The sequence below is a fragment of the Haemaphysalis longicornis genome, unplaced genomic scaffold, assembly GCF_048455015.1.
Source record: "Haemaphysalis longicornis isolate Haplotype H1 unplaced genomic scaffold, Haemaphysalis longicornis Haplotype H1 scaffold_8, whole genome shotgun sequence".
NCBI lineage: Eukaryota > Metazoa > Arthropoda > Arachnida > Ixodida > Ixodidae > Haemaphysalis > Haemaphysalis longicornis.
Window position 1 is genome coordinate 52,706,746 of NW_027526445.1, and position 25,225 is coordinate 52,731,970.

General features: G+C 48.0%; 1 pseudogene; it reads left to right on the forward strand.

Annotated features, from left to right (window-relative positions):
* Positions 1-25,225, forward strand: part of LOC144148298 (microtubule-associated serine/threonine-protein kinase 3-like) — a 226,731-nt pseudogene that overhangs the window by 86,296 nt on the left and 115,210 nt on the right.

Genomic DNA, 25,225 nt, shown 5'->3' on the forward strand with positions numbered 1-25,225 from the left:
TTTAATATACACGCGCACACCGCACATAAAATTTAATGAACTTCGCCAACATCTATGAAACTGCCTTGCAGCAGTTAACTTTCATAATACGGCTAAGCTGTAGTTTTAGTGATGTCCTTTGACAGAAAACGAAATCCCACTTTTTTGTCAACGCCGTACAAAGCATTAAAAATGTCTAGAGGAGGATATCTTAGGCAAAAGAAGAAATTGCAGGAACCCATTTCTAGGTGTTCGGCGGCACCCAAACCGCTTTCGTGAACATCGTATTTTTCTAATTTGAGGCGTCAAGTACAAAATCACCAGTGACTTCCATTTGAGAAGGACTAAACGTCTTCCCTTTCCCCGTCTGCCGTTCGGGCAAAGCCATAGCTGCTATAGCGCTGAAGAATTCGTGGTGCTTTTGTGAACACCTTCATTACGAAATACTTGTTGAGGCCATCACATTTTATGCATTTGGTTTACAAAGTTTCGCAGAAACGGCAGTTTTTGTTCAACACTCAGTCATCATCTCGCTGTGGTGTAGTATGCTCAATGGTACTTGGTCCACGTTACTTATGTTGTGATGGGGTGCATACACAATGGTAACCGACTGCGTCACATTTTACACCGCACACATAATGCTACGCATGCAGTTATATGCTTAGAAGTTCGTTGTTGTATTTTGTCTCGTCCCGGCTATGAATTTTCACAAGCAAAAACGAAAGCCTCTTCGCACGAGGAGAACGACACAGAAACCGGATAACTAAATCTACCCCATGGCATCTGCCTTACAATCTATATATTTATACTGAAATGTCATTGTTATTTTAAATTATGCATTGCAGTATCGCGAAAATTCGCAGTGTTACCCTAATGTTGTTACTTGCCATAGTAATTCAAGTTCACCGAATGACGTGCCTTCTCCTGCTGGTCCCCCCTTCCTCTTTTCCTGCACTATTGGTGTTCATGAAGAAACACTGCTGGAAAACGGGCAGATGTATTATTACTCGCTAATTAGCTATGTCACACTGGATTCACTATACGGAAGTAGTTTTCTATAACGTGGGTATCAAAGAGCGTCGCAGTATATATTATTGGTATTGGAAAGGCTTGTTGTCAAGAGAACGCAGTCAATAAAGAAGCGTCGTCGTGTTTTCACTGCAAATAACGAAGTAAAGCTGTCATCAAAGTTTATGCACACATACCGCACGCGCTCACGGCCCGCGGCGAGAAACAACTTTAGCCCAACTAACGTGTTAAATTGGCTAATATCTGAGCTCTTTGTTCCAGCCTCAGAGTCGCGTAGACGTCCGTTTAGAGGCCTACTCCCATTTTCCGAAGCAAATGTAAGCGATCAAGGGTGCCGAGTTTGTGATCTCTTCCGCGGACTGGTCACTGGCCACGGCGTGCATCGCCCAAGGCCCGGAGGAAGAAAAAGTTGGCCGAAACCATTACGAAACTACCGCCACTTCAGTGCGGCATGCCGTGCGCATGCGTTGACAGCCGCAAGGCAGCGCCGCTTGCGTTGATGCATGGTATAGTGGGACGGCAACGGGTACAACGACGATGAGGGAAAAACGGGACTGCGTGAACACTTTTAACGACAGCAGCGCCCCTACGTCTCAATGTTACGCAAGCTTGTTCATCCGCATGCAGCGCCACTAGTAGCCTGCTATAGCGGTTTTCTCGATTACTCGCGTTATGCGCCTGATGTACTAAATGAACTGTCGGTCAGACTGGCGGGAACGGTTACCAGTTTGTTCGTGGCGTGCAACTGCGGATTTCTTCATGTCCTCGGGCTGTATTTACTGTTCGACGAAGTGAAGTTTTGCTGGGAGGCGCAAAAAAGGTCAGTGCTGCTTATTTATGTTCTGGTAACGGTTGTTGTTCATTGACTTGTTCATCACTGCGTCCGATAAACGTGCCGCTCCGCTGCCTGTTCGATGCGAGAAACGTTTGCGGCCGTTATTCACTTAAGCTTGTGTGTTTGTGGGTCGGAGTCGGCTTGACATTTCTGACCGCATACGTTAGCTAGTGCTATTTAGAAAGTCGCTGGTGCGCGTGTTTCTCGAGTCTGCATGTCTCCTTATGGTGTGGTGTTGCTTAGTTGTATATTGACGGTTGCTGTACCTGTCAGCGGTACTGAATCTTCTCGCGTTAGTCGCACGCTATTGTCTCGCGCGCACACACTGCACAGCTTGTTTGTCGGGGCGTCTGTCTTTAGACTTATCGGTATTTTCAAACTTCCGTGTTAATTGCGTTGTGTTGGTCTTCTGAGAGCCATAAATTTACTCTGCTAATCACGCTATTCGCCTAATGTGGATGTGCGTTCAGGACGTTGGCGGCAGCACTGCTTACGTTTATCTGTGCTGTGTGTGTAGTTGTTCCCCGTTTCTTCCAATGCCTTCGACGAATTCAGGTGGTCTATTTACACTAGTCAACTTTAGTTGGCTCCCTGACGTGTAGTGAAATGCAAGGGAAAGTGGTTGTCTGAGCAGCAGCGTAGTAACAAAACGTGGAGGGGAAGTCAGGTGGAAACACGCAGAAAGTGTGGAGCCGTTTCTATGCTGTCAATGTCAGTGGTAACCTGAGACCTGAGAATAATTACCCAGAAAGCTCACTTGTGGACTATTAGAAGTTTTAACGTCACAAAGTAAGTTTAAAAATAATTCATTCCTGCCATTTTATGCTATCAATGACAGTGGCAGCAAGAGAGTTGGAAAAATTTTCAAAACGCTCAGGTGCAAAGTTGTTGCATCATGATGTGCACCAAACATTAATCCATTTCTGTTCTCCTTTGAACGTAGAAATTATACTGCAAAAGCAGATTGCTACATTCTATATTCATACTCTATTACCTGTTCAGAAAGAGTCTGTGGCTGACTGTGGAGACATTTGGCCCTCCACTGATTGGTTGTGACAAATGTTTTTGTTCCTCTGCAAAAAAATGACAACAAATTATTTCCATTATTTACATGCTCCTGCGAAGTCATGGCTGTGGCATTTACTGGCTGAAGACATCTTCGGCATGCTGAAGGGTCGTCGGGGAGAGTGTGGCGGATTATGAATGCCCTGTGGAGCTCATAAGCCACAAACGTGTACCTTTTGAGTCGTGCATATTGTGCAGATATTCACCAATTCGCCTAGACCAAGGACAGGTGAGCTTAAAGCATGTTCAAATATTTTTATATTTCAAATTGTTTAGCAAGAAAAGATTACCAGGGCTTCCGCTGTAAAAAAGACATTCGACTTTCGTGGAACGAATCAGACATTGTTCAATATTTTCTCGTGCTCCCTGGGTAAAGCAAGGCATAAATTTATTCTCTGATATTTTTGTACTGTTTATTTTCTAGGCAATAGGGCGAAGATATACCTAAAACAGCTGTACAAGGAATGCATATGGCCATTTTAATTGTATTTGGATCCCTTCTTGGAAGTGTATCATCAGAAAGCAACACATTAAAGCTCTTGCACGGGATGAAATCATTGCATTCTACAAGTAAGTACTCACTGCCATTTTTGGGTCTTTCATGGCGCGTTTTTAGGTAGTTTCTTTGTAACTAATGGTTTGAAACTTACTTCTTTTCAGTGACAGCTTGGCCTGTGGCTCAAGGTGACAGTAGGAGCTTTTCGGAACACGTTACCGAAACTTTCCTGGAAGTGCACTTTGAGACGTCCCTGGCAGAAACACCCGGGTCTTAATTTTGGTTGGGTAAGCTGTCATTTTGTTTTTGCGGGACTCAATTTCTGGGGCTGTTCTTCCTAATAAAATCTCACTGTTAAGAAGTTATCGTGAACGCTAATATTGGCCATTGTGTTTACATTCCGCCTATTACGGATGCTCCAGCAGTGGCCAAAAAAACCACTATTTTGTATTTAAGTTTTGTAAATATTTAGCTTTTACACCTTGAGAGTTGTTGCTGTGATTTGCCAGCACCACGGACACGCCCAGCGTGGTTGCTGCTACAACCACGTTGGGCTTGTCCGTGGTGCTGACCACGGTGGCAACTGACGATTTAAATTTCCCGCTTTTAATACGCCCGTAGCACCAATAATACTCCAAAATACAGCCGTAGCATGAGTAATGCTTGCATTGGATTTTGACAGGTGGTTAAATAAGGGGTAATTTTTTTGAAGGGAATTGTTTAGAGCACAGAAAGTGACGTCTGCAAGAAAATGTGCTATAGTTGTGATTTATAAGAAAATTGTGCAACAGCCTAGTTCAGCATTAGTCAGCGCAACTTCTGCCTCATACCACTACGAACCATGGAGGTAATACATATCGAGAGGAAATATTTTAAGTGGAACTAATTCCCCGAAAAATTTCTGCCACAGTGCGATATTTATGATTTCCTATGACTGGCCATTTATTTCTTTGCGGTAGAAACATCATTTAGCTGTAAGTTATAGTAAGCCAGCCTCACTACAGCATTCTAGGGAGCACATTATACAGTACAGAGGACATCTTTTGCAGAGAGAAGGTGTGTAAAATATAATGCCGAAAGGTGATTATAGTAATTATTATTTGATTAATAAACGAAACCTCTCAAGAATAAAACACCTTATATTCAGGATACCGAGGCAGCAAGGTGGGATACTTTCCAGAATCAGGGCAATTTCATTGATTGTCTGTGGTGATATTGTTTAGCGCACTTTCACCTTTAGCAGCACTCCCAGAAAAAACCCAAGAAATCGCTGATTTTAAATCAATTACTGTGTTATGAAAGGGCCTAAGCAACTCACTCATTTAAAGCAACCATGTAACAAAATATTCTTGTTTCTTTGAAGGTACATGAGGTGAGCAGTAAGTCTTCTCGAGGCCCGGTTATTCTGAGAGAAGGGACTGGCGGCATCAATACTGCCCGCAAGAAACACATCACGGATTCGCCGCCTGCATTGTCACTTCAGGATATGGCCATCCTCTTCGCCGCATATGTCATCTTTTTCATCGTGTCATCATGTTCTTATGGTTGTGTGCCTTTGAAGAGTTCTTGGGACTTTTGCAGGGAGTTCTTCGAAAGCACGAGAAATTTGACAGTGGCCTGGTGTCATTTAAGTTGGAGTCTCTGTTGAAATACTTGAAGTGTTCAGCTCTACTGGGGATTTTAAATTATTGGTAGAGGTTAAAGTATCTCTTGAAAGGCATGAAGGAGGTCAGATGAAAGCCATGAAGGGGGTGAAATCAGATGAAGAGGTTTAAGTTACTGGCACATGCAAGTTTCATGTCAACTGAACACTGAAGTCATGCCTTATTTCTCATCATTGGCACAATGCGTAGGCTGTCTTTGAATCTATAGTGGGTGTTAATGTAGTTCATGGCACCGCATTGTAACGTCCTATTATTCAAGTGTAGCTCATGAGATTTTTTTTTCGTGGCAGTCCTGCTGCTGATGCAAAAGTGACATGCTTATTTACGCAGATGGCTTCCGCCTTCATTGATAAATTTTAGTACTGTAAGTGAGCTGACACCCATGCCGTAGAAGGACTTAAAATGTGCGTATTTGGCTTGAACAAGTCTTCTCCTTTGAACAAAGTTGCATTTCTTGCTTGGCAGAAGCAGGGCTTTGGTCACAATTACACTGACAGCAAGACGGGAGGGTTTTTATAGCAAGGAACTGTGAATTTTACCTAAGATAAAACGTTGAGGCTGGAAAAAATGCTTTCAAGTCTGCTTTGTAAAACTGGTCCCCTGTATGATTCAACGCTGGCTTGTTTGCTTCTTAAGGATGTCTGACTTGTTCCCGCTTGAATTGACGACGTATATAATTAGTCTGCTTGTTAAATTTTAATATGTGTAACATGCTTCCAGCTACCTGGTTTGCAAAATTATATAAGATTCACGCTGGCTTTTGTGAGATTTGGTGGGATGAATTTTTTTAAACAACTACAAATTGTTTGGTCAAGTAACGTGCCTTAAGTCAAAGGCCTTTTCAGGACGCTCATAAAGTTTATTTTGCCTACAAATAGCTTGATGTTACAGTTACGTCTGCTGTCAGGAAACTACTATCTTTAATAATCATGTTTTAATTGTGGCATACTGCCGCATGTGACCTCTCGTGTCAAAATGGTTTATCGTTAATCTTGGCTCGAGCGTTGTTTTCCTAAACTCTTGCACTGCACTGTTGCAGGTTTGCGATAATACAACCGTGTATGGCTTGTTTTTAGGCCTTTCCCTACAATTTAATAGCAAACTGTATTTTCCCAAACAGTTATGCGTAAACATAGTATGGCAAGCGCAATGAGTAATTCCGCCTTTGAATTACCTTGGTTTATCTGATAAGACAGCATATTTGATGCTCACTGTTGTATAATGTCTGTGTCAGTGCCGCGGTAGACGCACACGTCTAATACCGTCTTTAGTAACCATGTTTTTGAGTAAAAGTGAATATGTGAAAATGCCACTTGGAGCCTAGTGTTATCGTTATGGTATTTATTCCTTGTATGTTGGTCATTTTCTGTGCAATTTAAAATAGACAGCTATTCAAATCTGAATTGTATGAATACTAACACCCAATAAAATTGTATAGTATGTTGAAAAGCAGTGTATGAGTCATAATAGTTTGTTTCGTGCGTATTTTAATGCAAGTATATTGTTTCTTTTACATGCAGCTGAAACCCAGAACAGGATTCGGCGGGTGAAGCCAAAGACTGTGTGCCGCTCTAGGTGCCTCAGACCAACTTTTATATCGAACTGTGCTCCGATAGGCAACTGTTGGGAACTGTCAGGGACCACACTGCTGCGGTGGTTTCTGCTTTCCAATTGTTGGTATCACTGCGGGTCATATATCAAGGCTGTGTTAAAATGGTTCTTGCGGTTTCCTGCTGATACCAATGCATCCGCCAGCCTGGCATATGACCTCGGTGTATACCGACAGGAAAGCAGAAATATTGGAAAAGTGGAGTCCCATAGACAGCTTCCCAATGTCTATAGGAACACCGTTTTATATAAACAGCTGGTCTGAAGGTACCTGGAACGGCGCACCGGATAAATTCCATAATCATTTTACATGGATCAGTGTTCCAGTAACTTAAACTGCCCCTTTATTTGGAACAGTGATCCGCATACTTTTATTTGGAACACCGATCCACATAATTTAGTTGCAAAAATATGTGGTGCACTGTTCCACTTAATTTTCAGGATATGTGGAACACGGTTCCAATTATATAACTGGAACTTTTTTGCAAAAAAGTTCCAGTTACTAAGTGGATCTTACGTGGAACCAGATTAAGAGTGTGGTGGAAGCTCTCCTTATCTCACGGATCATGTACGGCCTTCCTTACTACTATCTGACAAAAACTCAGCACACAAAACTCGAAGTAATTCTCCGCAACGCAACCCGTATCATAACAGGCACCCCAAGATTCACCCAAAATGACCTATTATATGCCACAGGCGCGCTGAATACACTCAGTGAGAAGATTGACACGCACCACCTCGCCCAAACCCAAAGACTACAAACGTCGCCCCAAGGTCGTCTCATCCTCCTTGATCTGGGCCACAACATCTCGCAGCTCCAGCATATTCCACCAGAGCCGCCACCATGGTCATGTCCAGCCAACATAACCTTGAAGCCCATACCCAAAAATATGGGTCCAGACCAGGCAAGTCGCCGCGCTGACAGGGCAAACCACTACAACAGGAAGACATTTTCCCCAGGAACTACGGTCATTTACACCGACGCTGCGTACAACAAAGACACCAAAATCGGAACGACAGCTTTTCATAGCGATGTCCTCTCCGCAGTAGCCAAGTACGCCCCCGCACCGTCGTCGACATCTCTGGAGCTTCAGGCTATTGTAAACGCCATAGAAGCACACCAAGATCAAACAGAACTGGTAATCATCACGGACAGCAAATCAGCAATTCGCAATCTAAGGGAGAATCACATGCACCCCCACATGCGCTACACACTCGCCAGCATCATACGTAACCACCCCGAGCTTCATACCACTGTGATATGGGTCCCTGGACACGCAGGTGGAAAGGGGAATGAGAAGGCCCATGCCTTAGCCCGAGCTGCTCTCTTTGATCCGGGCACCCCAATACCCTGGCCTCGCTTCTATGACCCAAAAGAGCACCGCCGAGAAATGCATCAGACTCGTAGAAAGTACTTACGGGACGTCAGAGATCAGAGAACCACCCTTCCCTACCCCCATACTTATGAGAGTGTGAACAAGGCGAGGCGTCTAAAACGTCCCAATGGTTTCTCATTCGAGCTGTTTTTTCTGCATTGCTATACCTTCAGTCTCATTAAAGAGAAGCGTGCATTCCCATTTCCGGAAATGTGCATTTAGTTGTAGTGTGCGCATACTTCACGTTCCGCAGAAGCTCGCGGAAGCGCACGACCAAGCATCGCGATGTCCGCCCTATGTATTTGTGACCGCATGGTAGGTCTACGATGCAATACCAACTTTCCCAGAAATCCGGCCTAATCCTCCCAATATAGTCCATAAGGAAATCAGGTATGAAACACCAGTCCTTAAAACATAAACAGGATAGAAAAAATATAAAGGTAGACTAGTTTTCCAGTCTGCTGCAGCAATAATGATCCCAGCTGTTTACAGATTCAAAAAATATATTAGGTGCAAAGCATCTCTTGCTCTCAGCTCTTTCGTCCATCCGTCGTCCGTCCGCACCTCTCTCCCTCTCCCCACCAGCTGTGCGATAGCGCGCGCGCTTCTCCTTCTCTCCCTCTGTCCACGCCAGCTGTGTGATAGCGCGCGCGCTGCTCCTCCTCCCCCCGTCTCCACGCCAGCTGTACGATAGCGCGCGCGCTACGCATCACCGCAGCTGCGCGATAAGCGCGCATGCGCGTCTCCTCTCTCATCTCCTCCTCTCCACTCCATGTGCCCTATATAATAAACCAGGTCCGTGCGCCGCTCCCTCAGTTGCTGCTTGGGTTGAGTAACGCTGCGCCGTCCGGAGTTCCGCCATTTACCGTTATTTCGGAACCTCAGAGATGCTTTGCATCAATTCAGGGTTCTCTTGCGGGAAGGTGCTGTCATTTCTTTCTTGTGAGGTGTGTTCGTACCCCACTGTGCGAGTTTTTTTCCGGTTGATTTCTCGGAAAAATAGGCGAGGCCTGGATATTTATACACAGCTTGCTATACTCCATGACAAATCATAAATCCGATTGTTCTGTAAATAGCAGTTCAACGATGAAGCTTTAACTGACCAAATATTGCTAGCTTGTTTGAAGGCAACAGCACTACGATAAGGCGCTCACTATCTGAATGTAGCGATTTTAGGTCCTTGAATTGAACCTGAGGAACACGAAGTCATTTCTCCACAATGTGGTCGATCTTCAGGGCATTTTTTTATGGCGCCACTATTAGCTTTCGCCGCTAGGAGTGCTGGCCAACGTTACTAGGTTAGATGCTGGCAGATTACTGGACAACAGTGCATATTCATCGGAGGATGGGCAACCACGCACTTTCCGCGTCACGAATTGTCACTCATATGGCTGTAACCGGCGCTGCGGCGCACATACCGCGCCTGTGAACGCGCTCGGCGGCGGCGGAGCAACAGTGGGCTAGCAGCGCCACCCCCAACTTGCGGCGGCAGGCAGCAAGACGCCCCAGTGCGAAGGCCGTAAGCGGAGCGGCACGGCAGCAGGACAGTCGAGCTCGGAATCCGAGTTATCACGGCCAGGCTAGAGCGGCGGCGCGCGGGAGGTAAGCGCGCCTCCGCTCTAGCCCGGCAATGGAAATACTTTAAAGGGGCCCTGAAAGGCGTTTTGAGCACACTAAATTGAATAACGCAATCGTTAGATTGGGTCGTCAACATCATCTGTGCCAGGTATTACTCTTTTACGCGCAGCGGAAAGCTCACACTTTTGTTGCAAAGTTTGTCGCTTTTTTCTCACCCTACCCTTCGTGTTTTTGGACGCCGTCATCTTCATATGTCTACGTCATTGATTCCCAGATGTTCGTCATGAGCTAGACATCCTGCTATTGGGCGGCTTTTTCGCGCACTTCCGGCAAATAGATGAGTCGTCTGCTCAGCGTCGGCTCGCCGGCTGATCTGCCAGCGGAGTGCCGGAGTGCTTGGACATTTCACAACAAACGAAACAAGTGTAAACAAACGCTTAACGGTTTGTATTGAATGCAACAGGGCCATAACACGACATCGATATTCTCTTACGTGAGTACGTTCCATAAAGAAAGCGTTGAAGCCCCTTGGCACTTCTTTCTTGCAATCGCAGAGAACGCCCTGAGCCGAATGCCCGGGTTTGACGCATACACTCTTAGGCAAAAAGGACTAAAATAGGGACTAAAATACAGCCGTTAGTCTTCGCCGGCGACCGTTCATCTTCAAGGGGAGTATCTGCGGCAGAGTACGTGCCGTGTGCATAAATTCGGACTAACTGTTCGTCCCCGCCGATCTATAAGGAGTAACGGGAAGACGAAACGCATGCAGTTAGTCTCTTTGCTGCGTCGTTAATCCCCTAATGGCGTCGTCGTTGCCCTTTCGCGCATATGTCTGCGAACCGTTTTATATTTCCAAAACACAAGCCATTGCAGTCACTGGGTGCTTTAGATGGTGCCACGGGAGAAAATATTGATGTTAGTTATAAGAAAATCGCCTAGGGTTAGTAGATCGGCGGGTAATGGCAAGGAGCGGCGAAGCGCGTTTGTCATACGCTTCTCGGCGAGGTTATGTTGATACGCTGTGTTGCATACGATTCGTGCGAAGTAATAACGGCCGATGAAAGCTTTCAAGCGCCTTAACTGTAACGCAACAATTACTGACAATAGCAAAAGTGGATTCCTGAGCGAAATGAATATGTATATGTTTAACAGACGAGAAAAAACGCATGTTGCTGATGACAACTGCAAAACAAAAATGCTCGCTACAGGTAAGCGTTTCGAAGTTATCTTTTACACTCGGTACATAATTGCCTCGGGCACCAAAGCTATGACAATGCTGCAACTGCTGTAAAACCTGTTTGCATTTCCCAGTCGCAATCGTCTAGCGACGCGAATTTGAATAATTCAGGCTAAGCAACACGAAATTCGCTTTCGCCGATGCAGGAAAATATGGCATGTTTCCTTATTCTGACACTCACACAGACGACACCTTTCACATACGTTACATAGAGCACTTAACATATGTATCGAACGCTAAGAAAGCACTTAGCTTGCGCTAATTTGTGCGGAAACAAATGAGTCGTGCGATCGCCCAGCTACCTATCTCAACTAGGCGACGACCAGTTGATTGCTATTTGCAAGAAAAACTATGGTTGTGAGGCTCTACTTCGAATCGAACTGAGCAATAGTCCCTAAACCTAGCAAAGCGCTAAGCACAAGGCGCAAAACGCGGTCACGTTCGCTTGCACAGATAGAAATTCGGGCACCAGTTGCAATGGATCTGTTGCGTTATGCACAGAACTCCATGCTGTGCATTCGAATATTATCTACCGCACCTACCACATGGCGGCCTGGTCCAGCGGATAGCGCGTCGGGTTACTTGTGTATATTTCCGGCCGTCAACGGTTCGATCCCTGCCCGTGCTGAAGTTTTTTTCTTTTTTCTGCACTCTACACAGTTCATCCTTAGGGAGTATCGGAACGGACCATCCGGGTGGGGGACTAACCGTTCGTCCCCTCGCAGTTAGTCCACAAAGGGACTAATGATTGGGGCAGAGGCTGTTAGTCCCCGGAAGGACGAACTTTTAGTTCTTTTTGCCTAAGAGTGTACATTTTATTCAACTTCAAAACAATCCAGAGATGCGTTTCGAACGAACACAACGTCACAACATGCGTTGCAAGTCCGAACCGCGATTGACAGACGATGGGTTGCCTCCTCCTGCCCCTCGTAAATTCGGCACTCACCTCGCGCGCGGTTTGCGGGGACGAAAACCAAGTCACTTAATGCCGGCGCACAAGCCGAGATGGCTTTTAGCCACGCACACTGCACATACCCCATGCGAGGTTGAGTCGTACGCCACTAGAGAAAGATAATCCAGACCATGGGAAGCACTATCCACCCGCAGAAGCACAAATTCGCATTTAATCGCGAAACAAAGGCGTCCACAAGAAACGCACCATCGCCTCCTGTAATTCCAAACGCATCTCGCACTTCCAAATGGGAGTGAGTAGTATGCCTGCAGCACCCATATGCCGCGAGGTGGGGCCCCTAGCTGAACCGGGATCACGCAATCGTAACTGACTTCTAGAGCGGTTTGTGCCTTGTTGCCAGGGCAAACGATGTTTGATATCGTCAAAAAATGGCTCTCGCTCCAGCGCTAGAAAGATCAGAGCCGCGGCGGAGCATGTTTTGCCAACGTTGCCGCCCTCCTCCACGCGTCGCCCCAAGCTGAACTGGCGTTTTGTGCACGGGTTCTGTATCGGTTTAAAATGTCTTTTTCACATGCCGCCGGCAGGAATTACCACCGCCACAAAATAAGACCCGGCACCAGCGGGGCCACATCTGATACGGCGCTTTTTGTATAAACAGTGCGCTGTGCATCCAAGGGAGCGAGCGCACGATCTCACCGTGCGGCTGCGAGTTCGCCGCCGATAAAAAGTCACGTGCCGCCGATAGCAACTCCACCCAACGTTACTAGAAATTCCAGCAACGTACACCGCGAAAGGGCAAGGCCAGGCCGCCGCACACATGCGGCCAGATTTTTCGCTCGCTTTTCCAGCCTTGAGCGGAGTGCGGGATTCATGGTGTCAACAAAGCTTGCCCGTAGCAGACGTCAGTGTGAGCAGCGCAATAGCGGAAGTTCGTCACCGCCGAGGAGCGCAGCATCACGGGAGGGAAGGCTCGCTCGCCGTCAACAGCGGAGAGTAAGTTGAAAGGAGGAGGAAACGCGGCGCGACGATAATGCGCGGTTTTTGATTTACGATTTCTCAGCTAATACTCATCGCTTTAACAAAATTATTGCGGGAGGAGATTGCTAATACATTGCTTTATTTGGTTACATGTACATCCACGCATCGGCGGAAGGTATTCCAGGACCCCTTTAATCCGTCCGTGTCACCGAAGCGCGAGGCCGTGATACTTTTACGCCCTCTTTTGTTCCTTACTCGCATCGGTTCCGTCCGCGGTAATAATAAATTGCGGTGAATGGGCGCTGCTGTGGGATCCGTGGTTCCGTACCGTGAACGCGTGTACGTTCTCTCGCCAGTGCGCTGTCACGCGATTTTGAATGCAAATTGGTGGCCGCCATCCGCAAGAGTTTTCTAGCTAGCAGGGGTACGCGCCTTTCAACCGCACCTACCTTAGGTGGCCACAGGGCAGGAGGCATCACTTCAGGACATATAGACAAAAGACTGAAACAAGAAAGAAAATCCAATTACTCCTCCAGGCGGTAGCGAAGATACCACTAAACATTTTTGCAGTCCTCCGAACCTGCAAAATTACCAAGAAGGAACTAGATGAACTAAGCAAATGAATTAAAACAAGCTTGTCCGAATCCAAACAGGAAATGATAAAAATGAGAGCACCCATTGGTATATTAGAAAGGCTGGTCAAGGCTATTCACGATAACATTATTAACGATAACTATTAACGATAATTATAAGGAAGACTATAAACGACAACGAAGACTATAGCGAGAACTATAATGAAGACTGATGATAACGATAACGAAAACTATTACCGATAACCATAACGAATAAATTGAGAGGGGCAGACCAATCCGCAGGTGACCTGGGGCCAGCACACGCGAGTCTTTGTCGACGCGACCCGATAGGCGCCCGCACTTTGGTTTAAACCTAACGCAAGACAGCTTCAGTATAAAAACCCCGAGAAATCTCGGAAATTTCTGCATCCACTGCTCAAGCGTGCTCGTCGTGAGAAGCGGCGTCCGCTTCAGAAACAAATCAGCCCTTGTGGTGCGACAAGCACGAAACTGCACGGTGAGGCTTCCTTTTTATATCAGTGTATTAGCAAATGAAGAACATGGCATATATACAGGGGTCCCACAGTGAAGAACACTGCAGGTGGTTCCCCTGGCGATGAAATAACTAAAATTTGGCGCAGTCGCTGAGGAAAACTAAGTGCATTATGCAAGAAACAAAAAAGTGTACAGCCGAGAAACAAATTCTTAAGGCGTGAGATATCAAAGATGCACTATTATTGATCATCCGGTACGTTAGATTATAATCGATTAGGTGAGGCCAATATAGATTGTCTGGTAAACTGCACTGCAACTGCGTGAGCGGTGTTGTACGCGTTCGTCTAAAACAGGAACGAAAGCTTCTTCCTCGTTCCTTCCCAATTTTGAAACGAGTTCCCGTTACAAGTTCCTTTGTTGCGAAAGGAACATGTTCCAGTTCCACTTCGAACATTGGAACGTGTCGTTACATTAATGTTACATTTAATTTTGTAAATTAATATATGGGGTCGGATTCCTGAGACGAAATAAAGTCAGAAATTTATAAACTCACATCGAGCTACGTATATTATAGGAATATTAACACCGCCGGCCGCAATTTATCTTAAGCGAAAAGGAATCCTGAGAAACGGTCCTAGACATTTTTTTTCAAGGAGCACTGGAATAACTCCAGACATGTCTAACTGCGATATTGGTGCTCGTCAATTATAGGTGCAAACCATATGACACTTCCCACTTCGGTCTTACAAATTCGCAGTAAGGTTACTGCGCTTCAGAGATGTGAATAGAAACTTACATGCAGCAGCGTAATTACATGTCTTGCATTAGAAACTACGTCGAAAATAACAATACAGAGGCCTTTATTGAGTGCTCGTTTAATATTTAGTAAGGGCCCTGAGCCACCCGCCGCGGTGGCTCAGTGGCTAAGGCGTTGTGCTGCTGAGCACGAGGTCGCGGGTTCGATTCCCGGCCGCGGCGGCCGCTTTTCTGATGGAGGCGAAAAGCAAAAACGCCCGTGTGTACCAGATTTCGGCGCACGTTAAAGATCCCCAGGTGGTCAAAATTAATCCGGAGCCCTCCACTACGGCGCGCCTCATGGCCTGCGTTGCGTCGGCACGTTAAACCCCACAATCAATCAAGGGGGTTTAAAAGTCAAGCTTTGCAGATCATACAGCACAAATGGGCGAGTAACAAAACACAGCAGAACACAGCAGAAGTAATGACTACGAGGTTCGCAATCCAACTTTAGGTCGGAAGATGATAACAAGAAAAAAAAAAGCAAAGAGCGTAGTGACACACAAAATCTATGCACGAGAATTACAAAGTATGCCGAAGGCAATCAGGTTAGTAGATAAAAGAAACAACCAAAGATAGCCAAGTATGTGAACGTAAATCACGAATCAGTTGCGGTGGTTAGAAACACACCTAAGGGAAAACCACAGGAAATCACACGGAGCCTAATCACGTGCGTAACAAACATCTACAGTATAAAAAATATACTTGAACACAAAGTGCGACACTATAAAGTAAAAGAAACAACCACAAATAAATAAAAAGTAATGAGAAAACAAGAAAACACGTGCCCTGGTACAGAAACGACAGATTCTTTGGTTGTTCATGCAGAAAAAAGTTAAGTACATAACCGAAAGTTACAGGATATAGCAGAAGAGAAAAAATTTAGAACGAAAAAAAAATGTCTAAACAATTAGGGGAAAAAATGCCGGAATGCGTAGCCACAAGCAGAGTCCCTTGTTAGAACTCAGCAACAGTTTCATCTCAATGTTGGAGTAAGACGAACCCGTTTTTTCGTAAACACTTCGTTGGCAATGTTGAAGAGCCGTTCCACGGAAGCGCTTGAGGGTACTGGGGTGTTGTACGTGAAGAAAAGTTGGTTCAGTCCCTCGAACGTCTCCACCTGCGACAGCGGGTAGTCGACTGGTACAGTCGGGATAAATTTGAAGGCTATACGCCTCGAGCGCGGCCTGTAGGGGCGCCACTGAAATCCCCCTAGCGGCCCGTTTCGAAAGCAGCCGCGGGAGTCGCCGGCCCGCTCCCCACTGTCACCGTTGCTTTCGGGGCCCGTTAACGACGGAGATTTACCATTTGTAGTCACTGGAAATACATATTTATGTGGAGCAGTCACTCTGTTCGCAAATGTGGTGTGTTTACGAGAGTGTAAATGTGTGTGACGCGATCTTAGTCTGGTACATTCGGTCTGTACAAGCGCCAGGTGTGCGTCACAGGTCAGCGTCGCGAAACAGGGATATGCATATGGAGATGATTGTGATTCCACTGCCCTGAAATTTACTTGCAGTGTCTCCGTAAGCATAATTTCCCCAGGTGGTCATGCCATTTACATTACGATGTAAATCAGTTTTGTGCGCTTATATAAACTAGTGGAGCGCTCATACCTGACAGCACTAATGCTTGCCAATATCACACCTCAGATATTGATCACTACCCTGGACATAAATTTCCCGAACATTCTACGAATCAAGTACGATGGATAATCCAAAATTATATCCGGGATCAGCGCACGACAACAAAAAATAATGCTGGGGCGTCTTGTCGTGAGCTCAGCGCCCGCAAACATTCAAATATGTTACATATATCCTCCGCGAGCAGGCCGGAGAAGGGCTTGTACAGTAATGCCCATTCGCGAGTAAACGTTTCTTCGAAGCATAGTCATATGACGCGGGGAGCCTGCAGAATCTAGCACAAACGGAAATCAGGCCTTACCAGATATCCCACTCTTCTAACGACACCTTTTATCAGTTTTGAACTTGTCTACCTCAAAAAATGCGTTCGCCGAGGGATCAGCTGTTAGTTGAAGTCTAAAAACTAGAGTGACGTGAACGAGTAGCTTGCGTGTGTGATTACTACAACGTTTTTTTTATTTCACTCCGCAATCGTACACAACAATACGTAAGCGTCCCCCTGCCCCTCCCCAGGTCTTGCAAAATAGCTGTGCATTTCGCACACTAGTTGGTCTCGTAAGTACTATCCGGGTGAAGTTTATACGAACGTCTTTAGCATTTCAGAAGCTGCACTGAGTTTTTTTTTTCATTTCTGTACGAGGTATTTTGTATCTTCCGGGTATGCAGACCATTGATGTTTCAGTGGTTAATTCACTTTTCTTGGATCTTGCTATAAGGCGTGAGTGCACATCTTTCACGACGCAGAGGCTTGGAATATACTTAACATTTTCGCGTGGCTTATATTCTTATAAAAGGCACGAGTTAACAGGTATTGGGTAATCGCATCCCCGATATATATATTTTTCTACGGCGCATATATTCGTAATGAGGCCGCATTCGTTGTCCGCGCTACAAAACAAAACACACCTCTCATTGTGCCAGTATCAGGTTTAAGCGAGGCGACAATAAAATTCACTTGTGCCGGATGCATTCGGAGGTGACAGCGGTGGTGTGCTGCTGCCGTCGCCGACAACCGTAACAGCGGCCGCGAAGGACGCAGAGCCGCGTTCCCGGATAGCTATTGTTGGTGTTCGAGCACCCTACCAAGACGCAGCGGCATTTGAAGTGACCTAACCGTACTGTTTACTTACAGACATCACCATAACAAGTTTTTTAGCACTTGGAAGGGCAAAAAGAAGCGAAAGAGAACCAAACCACTGCATGAGTCCCTATGGGTCGCGCAGCGTTAATCCCGTTAACTCCGCGGAGAAGCGGCGGCAGGCGGCGCAGCGATCGCAAAGCTCGAGGCGTATATCGCAAGAGCGCCGACCGACCGCGACGACAGCGCCTTTGCGTGGCACTTTTTAGCATCAGCCAAAGAGAGATTACGCTTGGTTTGCTTGTCCCTTGTGTGTTCCATGCAGCACGCGCACTGCCGACAGAAACGATAAATACCACGCTCGTTTCTTTTTTTCTTTATTCTTTTCTCCCCTCATCGATATACTACACACTGATACGCTGCCATCTCAGGGTAACTATGTCGGCATACCGCGGCATTGTAGTATAAAGAAACTTGCAATTTACTTCCGCGATGCCGCGATGTCGAGCTATCGTCGTTGTTATCAAATTGCCAAGGAACGGAACGCGGATACGTCACCCAAAAAGGAATGAATAAAAAAAAATCGCGCCAATCCACCCTGTGAATGTGGTTGGAAAGCAAAGCTGTAAATGACACCCATAACGATTACCCTTGCGACGTCACTTAAATTCACTCACATCGCTCTATACATAGTAAGACCAGAGAGCAGTGAAATGCACTTAACCACACCATTTATTAATTCAAAGAGGTATTCTTGGTAAGGTTAAATGAATGCATGATGCATGAACGGTGTTTGGTTGAGTTGTATTGGTGTAGCACAATAGTGGAAAATTTTTTTTATAAAAGTAAAGTATGCTTGAACCCGGTGTTAGACGATCTGACTTCTCTGTCTCTGCGCCGCGGACAAAGGCGACGAGATTTGCAGCAGAGAAGGAGGAAAACGAAGCGGAAGAAATACTTCTGTTCAGATTTCTGAACGGCCCAGAGTGCAGCCTTGGGGAGTGATTCCTTCTTCTGTGGGGCCCATATGCAGTCCGCGCGGCCTGTGTTCTGTCCACCCGCTGAAGCTGGGTAGGTAGAGAGGGCCTGGACAGCAGCATCTCCCATTGCTCTTGTTGCGTAGTTGACGGAAACAGAGGAGGGTGCTCAGGGCTAAAGTCGCACACCCCGATTACGGGGCGGAGTGTTACTACTTCTGAGCAAAATTTACATTCAGCGTCGTAGCGATTCGGATGCATTAAGTGAAGACGCGTAGGCTGTGGGAAGGAGCTCGGATTGTATGAGCCATAGGGTAGTTTGCTGTTCTCTGGAAAGGTCAGGGTAAGGCGAAGGTACGGTCTGTCTCAGAAGGCGATAATGCTGGGTTATCTCCCTGAACGTGACAAGCGGGTGACTGTCCTCGTGCAGCTCCATAGCAGGGGAGGTTAAAGCGCAGGCTTGTTGGGTGGGCGTATTTGTTGCCCTCCATTGAAGCGTGAGGGGATGTCCAGATGAGCTGAATGGAACCGTTTGGGGAGTGGTTTTGAGCACGCGCAGTGCAGGTGAGGACACTCAGCCCGACTGGTAATTCCAGTAGGCTTGCTTGGAATCTGCGTATACCTCCGAACCCCTGGTTGAGTGAGAGCCAAGGTGATGGCTGCCTCTTCTGCTGCCGTCATTTCTTGGGTCCTAAGCGAGGTACACGCAAGGAGGTTGGTTCTGGAGGTAGCCACGATGATGGCGTATTGCTGCCCTCGATGTATGGAGGCGTCTGTGTAGATAACTGCATGATCCCCACCGAGGGTGGTGTTTAGCGCTTGAGCCCGTGCTTTTTGATGACCCTGGTCATGTGAGGGGTTCATATTTCTAAGCAAAGGGAGCATCTTGAGTTTTAGTCGCCAAGAGTCTTGGAGTACGTCAAGCGGAGGGACATTCTGGGCTGCCCAGCCAATTTAGTGAAGCATGCGGTTACCCACCGCAGTTCTGAGTCGGACCTTTGGTTAGGAAGATGGCCTTCTATCAGCTCTTCCATCATGTTGTGGAGCCCCGTGCTAAGCAGCCTCTGTGTGGACGCACTCACGAGAAGACCAATGTTGGGTTATCTCCCTGAACGTGACAAGCGGATGACTGTCCTCGTGCAGCTTCATAGCACGGGAGGTAAAAGCGCAGGCTTGTTGGGTGGGCGTATTTGTTGCCCTCCACTGAAGCGTGAGGGGGTGTTTACGTGAGCTGAATAGAACCGTTTGGAGAGTGGTTTGGGAATGGCCTGCTCGACTGCCTTTCTAATCATTATATAAAGCATCTCTATGTCTTCCTTGTCGAGAAGAAGACAGGGGGGTGATGTAAGTGACTCTCGAAAGGACAAAAGCTTCAATTAATCGAAAGGTACCGGATTTCTTTAGACCTCGCTTCTTGGTTGCAACTCGCCTGATCATGTGTATGATCTGATTAATGCTGTTTTTGGGGCGCTGCAAGGAGACGTCACTCTTGGTGTTAGCCTCGAGATATGGGCCCAGGATCTTGATGCTGGGGCTTGGAGTGATGGCCTGGCCATCAAGGAGTATTTGAATGTATTCCTTGATTTGGCGTGAGGGCGGACGACAAGCAGCTGTTATTTTTTACGGGAACACTGGAGGCCCCAGGCTTTCGCACATTGGCGTACTAGAAGTGAGATGCCATGTATTGGTGTGAGCTTCCTTTAATTTTTGTAACTCTTAGCACATAAGCAAAGTGCGCACAGGGCCGCTAGACGGGATTGAGTGGTCGCTTGACGCTTTCACGTAGCATTCAGCGATAACGCAGGGGGTAAACCCGTAGATGTGCTTGGTGAGTACACCACCTGTCTTCCCCGTCTTCGCGTGGGCTCGTAGCTAATTGGTAAGACAACGGGCTCTCGCTTTGTTAGTCTATTGGTTCTAGGTTCGATTCCCGGTGGTGCCAGTAATATCTTTTATTTGTTCTCTGGAGTTTTCTGGTGACACCGACGGTCGCGAAAGAACCCTTGGGGGATAGAGGTAAAAAGCTTTGCTTTAAAAAACTGTGGCAGTCGGCCTTTTCAGAGGGTGTGAGCGAATTCTATGCAACAGGCGAGGGGTGAGGGAGGGCAGCATAATCTCCTCTTCCAATGAAAAAAAAGTGCCACGGAACGGCGCTGTCGTCTTGCTCGGTCGGTGCTCCTGTGATAACCTTCAAATTGATCCTGGCTGTACCAGCAGGTACGGCGACAGCTCATCCGGTGCCTCGGCTGGAAGGGTTTGCTGCCTCCGGCCAGCCCCCCCCCCCCCCCCCCCCTCCTCTAAAAAAAAAAATCCTCGGGCTCGGAGGAGATGGCCAAATAGGCGCTTGATGGCTCGGTCAGCGCAGCGAACTCTGTCTTTATGTCGTTGGTCGCCTTGTCAATGCGCCGATGCAACGCAGGCGATGAGGCGCGCCGTAGTGTAGGGCTCCGGATTCATTTTGACCTCCTGGGGATCTTTAACGCGCGCGGAAATCTCATACACACGGGCGTTTTTGCTTTTCGCCTCCATCAGAAAAGCGGCCGACGTGGCCGGGAATCGATCCCGGGACCTCGTGTAGAACACTCTGGGGTTCATAATAGCTTAAACCGTAGGATTAAGCAACTGACGAGAACAAGCTCGCGCTTTCCTTTGTGGGGTCCAAACCTACAATCCCGAATAATTCCCGGTGACCCGGTGACCCAGCCATCCCGGTTACCCTTCGAACGACCTTGCAGCGAGAGAAACTCCCTCGACAACAGCGCACCCACGGCTCACGTGCACTAATTTGGTTATTACCCCCGACGATATACGGTGGCTTCACAACGTACCTGCAGCGCCTCTGAAACTTAGAAACCTTTCTCAGACATTGAACAATTCTATCGGCCAGACGCGCATCCTGGCGTCCCCAGACAAACTCTAAAAGGTGAAAAGAATGCTCACGGCTGCGCTATTCAACCGTCGAGTGCCGAGTAAGCTCAACCGGCATGAAAGCAAGCACAAGCGGCGGCCCGCTGTTTTGTTATTCTTCTGCCTTTGACCTTCGAGGAAGCACGTTCCACTGAAGGGGGGGCAAATTGGCCAACTTATAGGAATAGATACACAGTAGCGACTCGTGGATTTTTGTACTCGAGCTTTGGCATCAAAAACAGCCAATTCCTAGCTATGTAACGTTTGCAGAAGGAATGCCGTTCCTGCCGTTCCTTCAAAAAAATTCACAGCATATCCACGGGGTGAATGATGATGAGTGGGCGAAGCTCCTGAGGGGAAATCATCGGTAAAACCGTGACTCTTCAGTGAAAGTTCGCCCACTACATCTGTGTCCGAACGTAACGTCTAGAAAGTCTCGCTTAAACCGCGCGTCGGCACCTTGGGGCTGAGCTCGCCTGATGCGTTTTGCAGCCGCCTCACGAGCTCTCACTGCATCGGGGTCTGCCTGCCGATACGCGCGCTTTCTCGCCGCTTCCCGTTCTCTGACATTTTGGAGGTCCTCTTCGCGCCGCAGCCGTGCCGCTTCGCGTACGGCAGGGTCCTCGCGCCGTTGCCGTGACGCTTGGGCCTCTCGTTCTCGAACGCTGGGATCTTGGCGGCGTCGTCGCGCAGCCAGACGACACGCTTCGGCCTCCCGCTCTCGTACGGCAGGATCTTGGCGGCGGCGTCGCGCAGCTTCACGGAGCGCTTCTGCCTCGCGGGCTCGCACATCTGCAGCCTTATCCATCGGGCGACTCCGACCGCGCGCCAACAGCGAAAGGATTTTATTACAACGCTCCCCGCCATCTAGTAAACAATCCAAGAAATAAACTAGAGGTAGCCACGCCATCTAGTAAACAATCCAAGAACTAAACTAGAGGTGGCTACATACATACGTCGAGGATGGACAAACCCATGCCCTAAGGAGCTTCGCCCCTAAAATCTAACGAGGAACCGTTACAGTTCCGCCGACCCTTAATGGAACGGTGGCGTTCCTCCGTTCCTCCAAAAAGGAACTAGTTCGAGGAACGCCGTTCCTTGGAACGCCGTTCCGTACAACAATGTGCGCGAGTATGTCCACGAAGCACCGATTCCCACCGCGAAATATAAGGCCACCTGCAAACCATGACTTGAAGGATTCGCGACGCAGTAGTGGTGTCGCGAGCAAGTTCCGACTCATGTGTAACCACGTTGAAAAGCACGTGTGCCGTAACATGCGCTATATCTTGCAAAGGAGGTGGAGTATTTGCCGCGAACAGTTGATGCTGTATTTGCGCGATGGGGTTGATCCGTTCTCAGTGACCTGCCCATATCATTTCGGTAATGTGTTCGAGATTTCGCTTCGGATCGCCTACTTGATGGCAAGGGAGGCTGAATACAGGCGGAAACCTTGAGGCATGACCCGAATGGGGCGCGCAGTGCATGCATAATATTTATGAAGGTATTTCTGAGGGTGCGAACCCCCTATGGATATGCCGCAGCACAAAACCCCATCTGCTGTTCTGGCCGTAAAACGCCACCCGTTCAAACAGTTGTTTATTGAAAAACAGGAGGCTGTACCAGTTTACAAATAAATGGCTAATCGCAAAACAACAGGCGGTGTTTTGGATCCACTAGCAACACTAATTCGTAGTACACGAACAACAATATTAGCATGTTGAGACAGATAATAAACATTGCTTAGTGGTACATACACAGCAAAAGGAATGTCTCTGGGCGGTCTTGCCTTCCAATACGTATCCTGAAGGCGCGCATTTTACCCTGCAACTGGCAACATATCTATCGTAGTCACGGAAAATATAACAAACGGTGCTATACGCAGGGCTCCGCACTTCGTTTTATGGTGCATATTAATGGAAAAAAAGATTATACAATTGGCGAAAGTAAATTTTCGCTTTCAACGTCACAATCCAGAAACTGCTCGGGCACTTCGCACATTGGGTAGCGGATGCTAGCGAAGAATTTCGCCAGCGTGCTGACCTTGTCTTGTCGCAAGCGCTTCGAGGCGTCCTTTTGGCCCCCAAGTCCCACCGCCAATGCCTCGCACTTATTATACACGTAGTAGAAAAGAAACAGTAGGTCGCTGTTTAAATTCGTCCCATTGATAGCATGCGCAAGACCGACGTAGCGTCGGTAGAAATGGAAGGCTGCGTGAAAAGTCGCCAACTCATTCAAGTCACCGCTGAGTTGGCCGATGGCTCCGTGGTCCGCAGAGGCCAGCAGTGAAGCTTGGTCTCTTGACGGTGCCGGAAATGGCGTGCACAGTGCCAAGCGACTCTTGTTCAGCCTTCCGGCTAGCTCCGACGTCGTGGAGATGGTCCTCAGGATGAGGGAGACTGTTCTCGCCAACGAAAGGCGAGTTAACCAAGGATCGCTCAGGGCGGTGGCGTTAAACAGCGTGAGAGGCACGATGTAAGTCCCCGTCCAGGGATTCGTACTAAACGGCGATGGTGCGAATGCATCCTGTCGTTCGCTGAGCTTGCCTATCCAGCGCTTCCACGTGGAGTTCCTCAGGAGCCCGAGCAACCTGCGATTGTCAGACGGACGGCCGTAGAGGTCGGCCTGGTAGCGGGACAACGCCGCACGGTTCCGAAGGGCGCGAGGAAACCCCAGCAACATCGAGAAGTTCGTATCGTTGGCGATCTTCCGTACGACCATGTTCTGGAGGGCCAGCAGAATACCGTTCGCGTTCTCTGTTAAGCTCCTGGGGAATTCGGGAGAACCGCTAACGTACGAGAGAAGGTAAGGATCATACCGACCCATCAGCGCCAGGCAAGCCTTCGAGTGTCTTGTATCTTGACGTGACGAACTTTCAGCAACGTGCCAGTCAGCGACGCTCATCCAGGCCGCAGATAAACGCCGCTTCGCTTCACGGGCCAACACCGACATGCCGACCGTCCTGTACCACTCGTAGTCCCAGGGAGGCCACAGTTGAGGCTCGTCAGAGAACGAACAGTTCACGGCTCTGTGGCCGAGCGCTTGCTTAACTTCAAGACACATCTGAAACTCCATGGCCGCGAAAAACGCCTTGGCGGAGCGCTCTTTACTGTCGTCTTCTAGGCTTTCTCGCCACTTGCTTTCAGCAAATAACCGGTCCCTGAAAGCTGAGGCTCGGTCGTCGGTGTGAACCATAATGGTGTCCTGGGAAGAATATCTTTCCGTTACGGGTTGAAGGAGGTCGATGCGCGCTCTCGCCAGTGGGTGGACGGTCACGCGAACCTCGAAGAAGGGAGAAACGCCGATCCGAGCCATTTGGACGACGGCAGTGGCAATGGCGTCCTCCGATGGACGCCCCTGGTTCAGGAAAGACATGACGGCTTCCAGCTCGGCTTTGCGAGTGAGGTTTCCGTGGACGCAGTCATGGAAAAAGCTGCACACTGCGGGGTAGGGACAGTTTTGGCTCAGCAGGAGACGCGTCAGCCTGTCGCGCCAGTCGTCCAGGACGGCGTCGTCCAGCGAGTAGCTTCCGCTAGGCCTTTCCAGGGAAGCAACCTCTTGGTGCTCGCTTTCCCATCGCGAGCAAACGTGGTCGTACAGGTTCCTACAGGGGCTGTGAAGGGGATCCAGCCGGGCTTGGAATAGGGCCACGTGTCTAGAGCAGTGCTCGGTGTCACAAAAGCTCCCTAAGTACCAGGAACTTTCTGGCAAGCCGTTGTTCTTGTCTTCGGTGTCAGGAACATTGTCCACGTTGGTCACTTGGGTGATCGATGTAGGAGGCTCTTCTGCAGTTGGTTGTGGTGGTTGCACCGGAGGGGTTGTGCCTACATAGAAAAAGAGAAAAAAGAGGTCTGAGTTCGGACTAGCACCGAGTGCAAACTTACAGGCATTATTGGTGCAAAATATATACAATTGAAAGTAGTCCTATGCCTTTTTAAAGATTCTTGAAGCTACGGCCGTTGTCACTAGCAGCCTGTTTAACTACCTATTTGATAAGCCATAG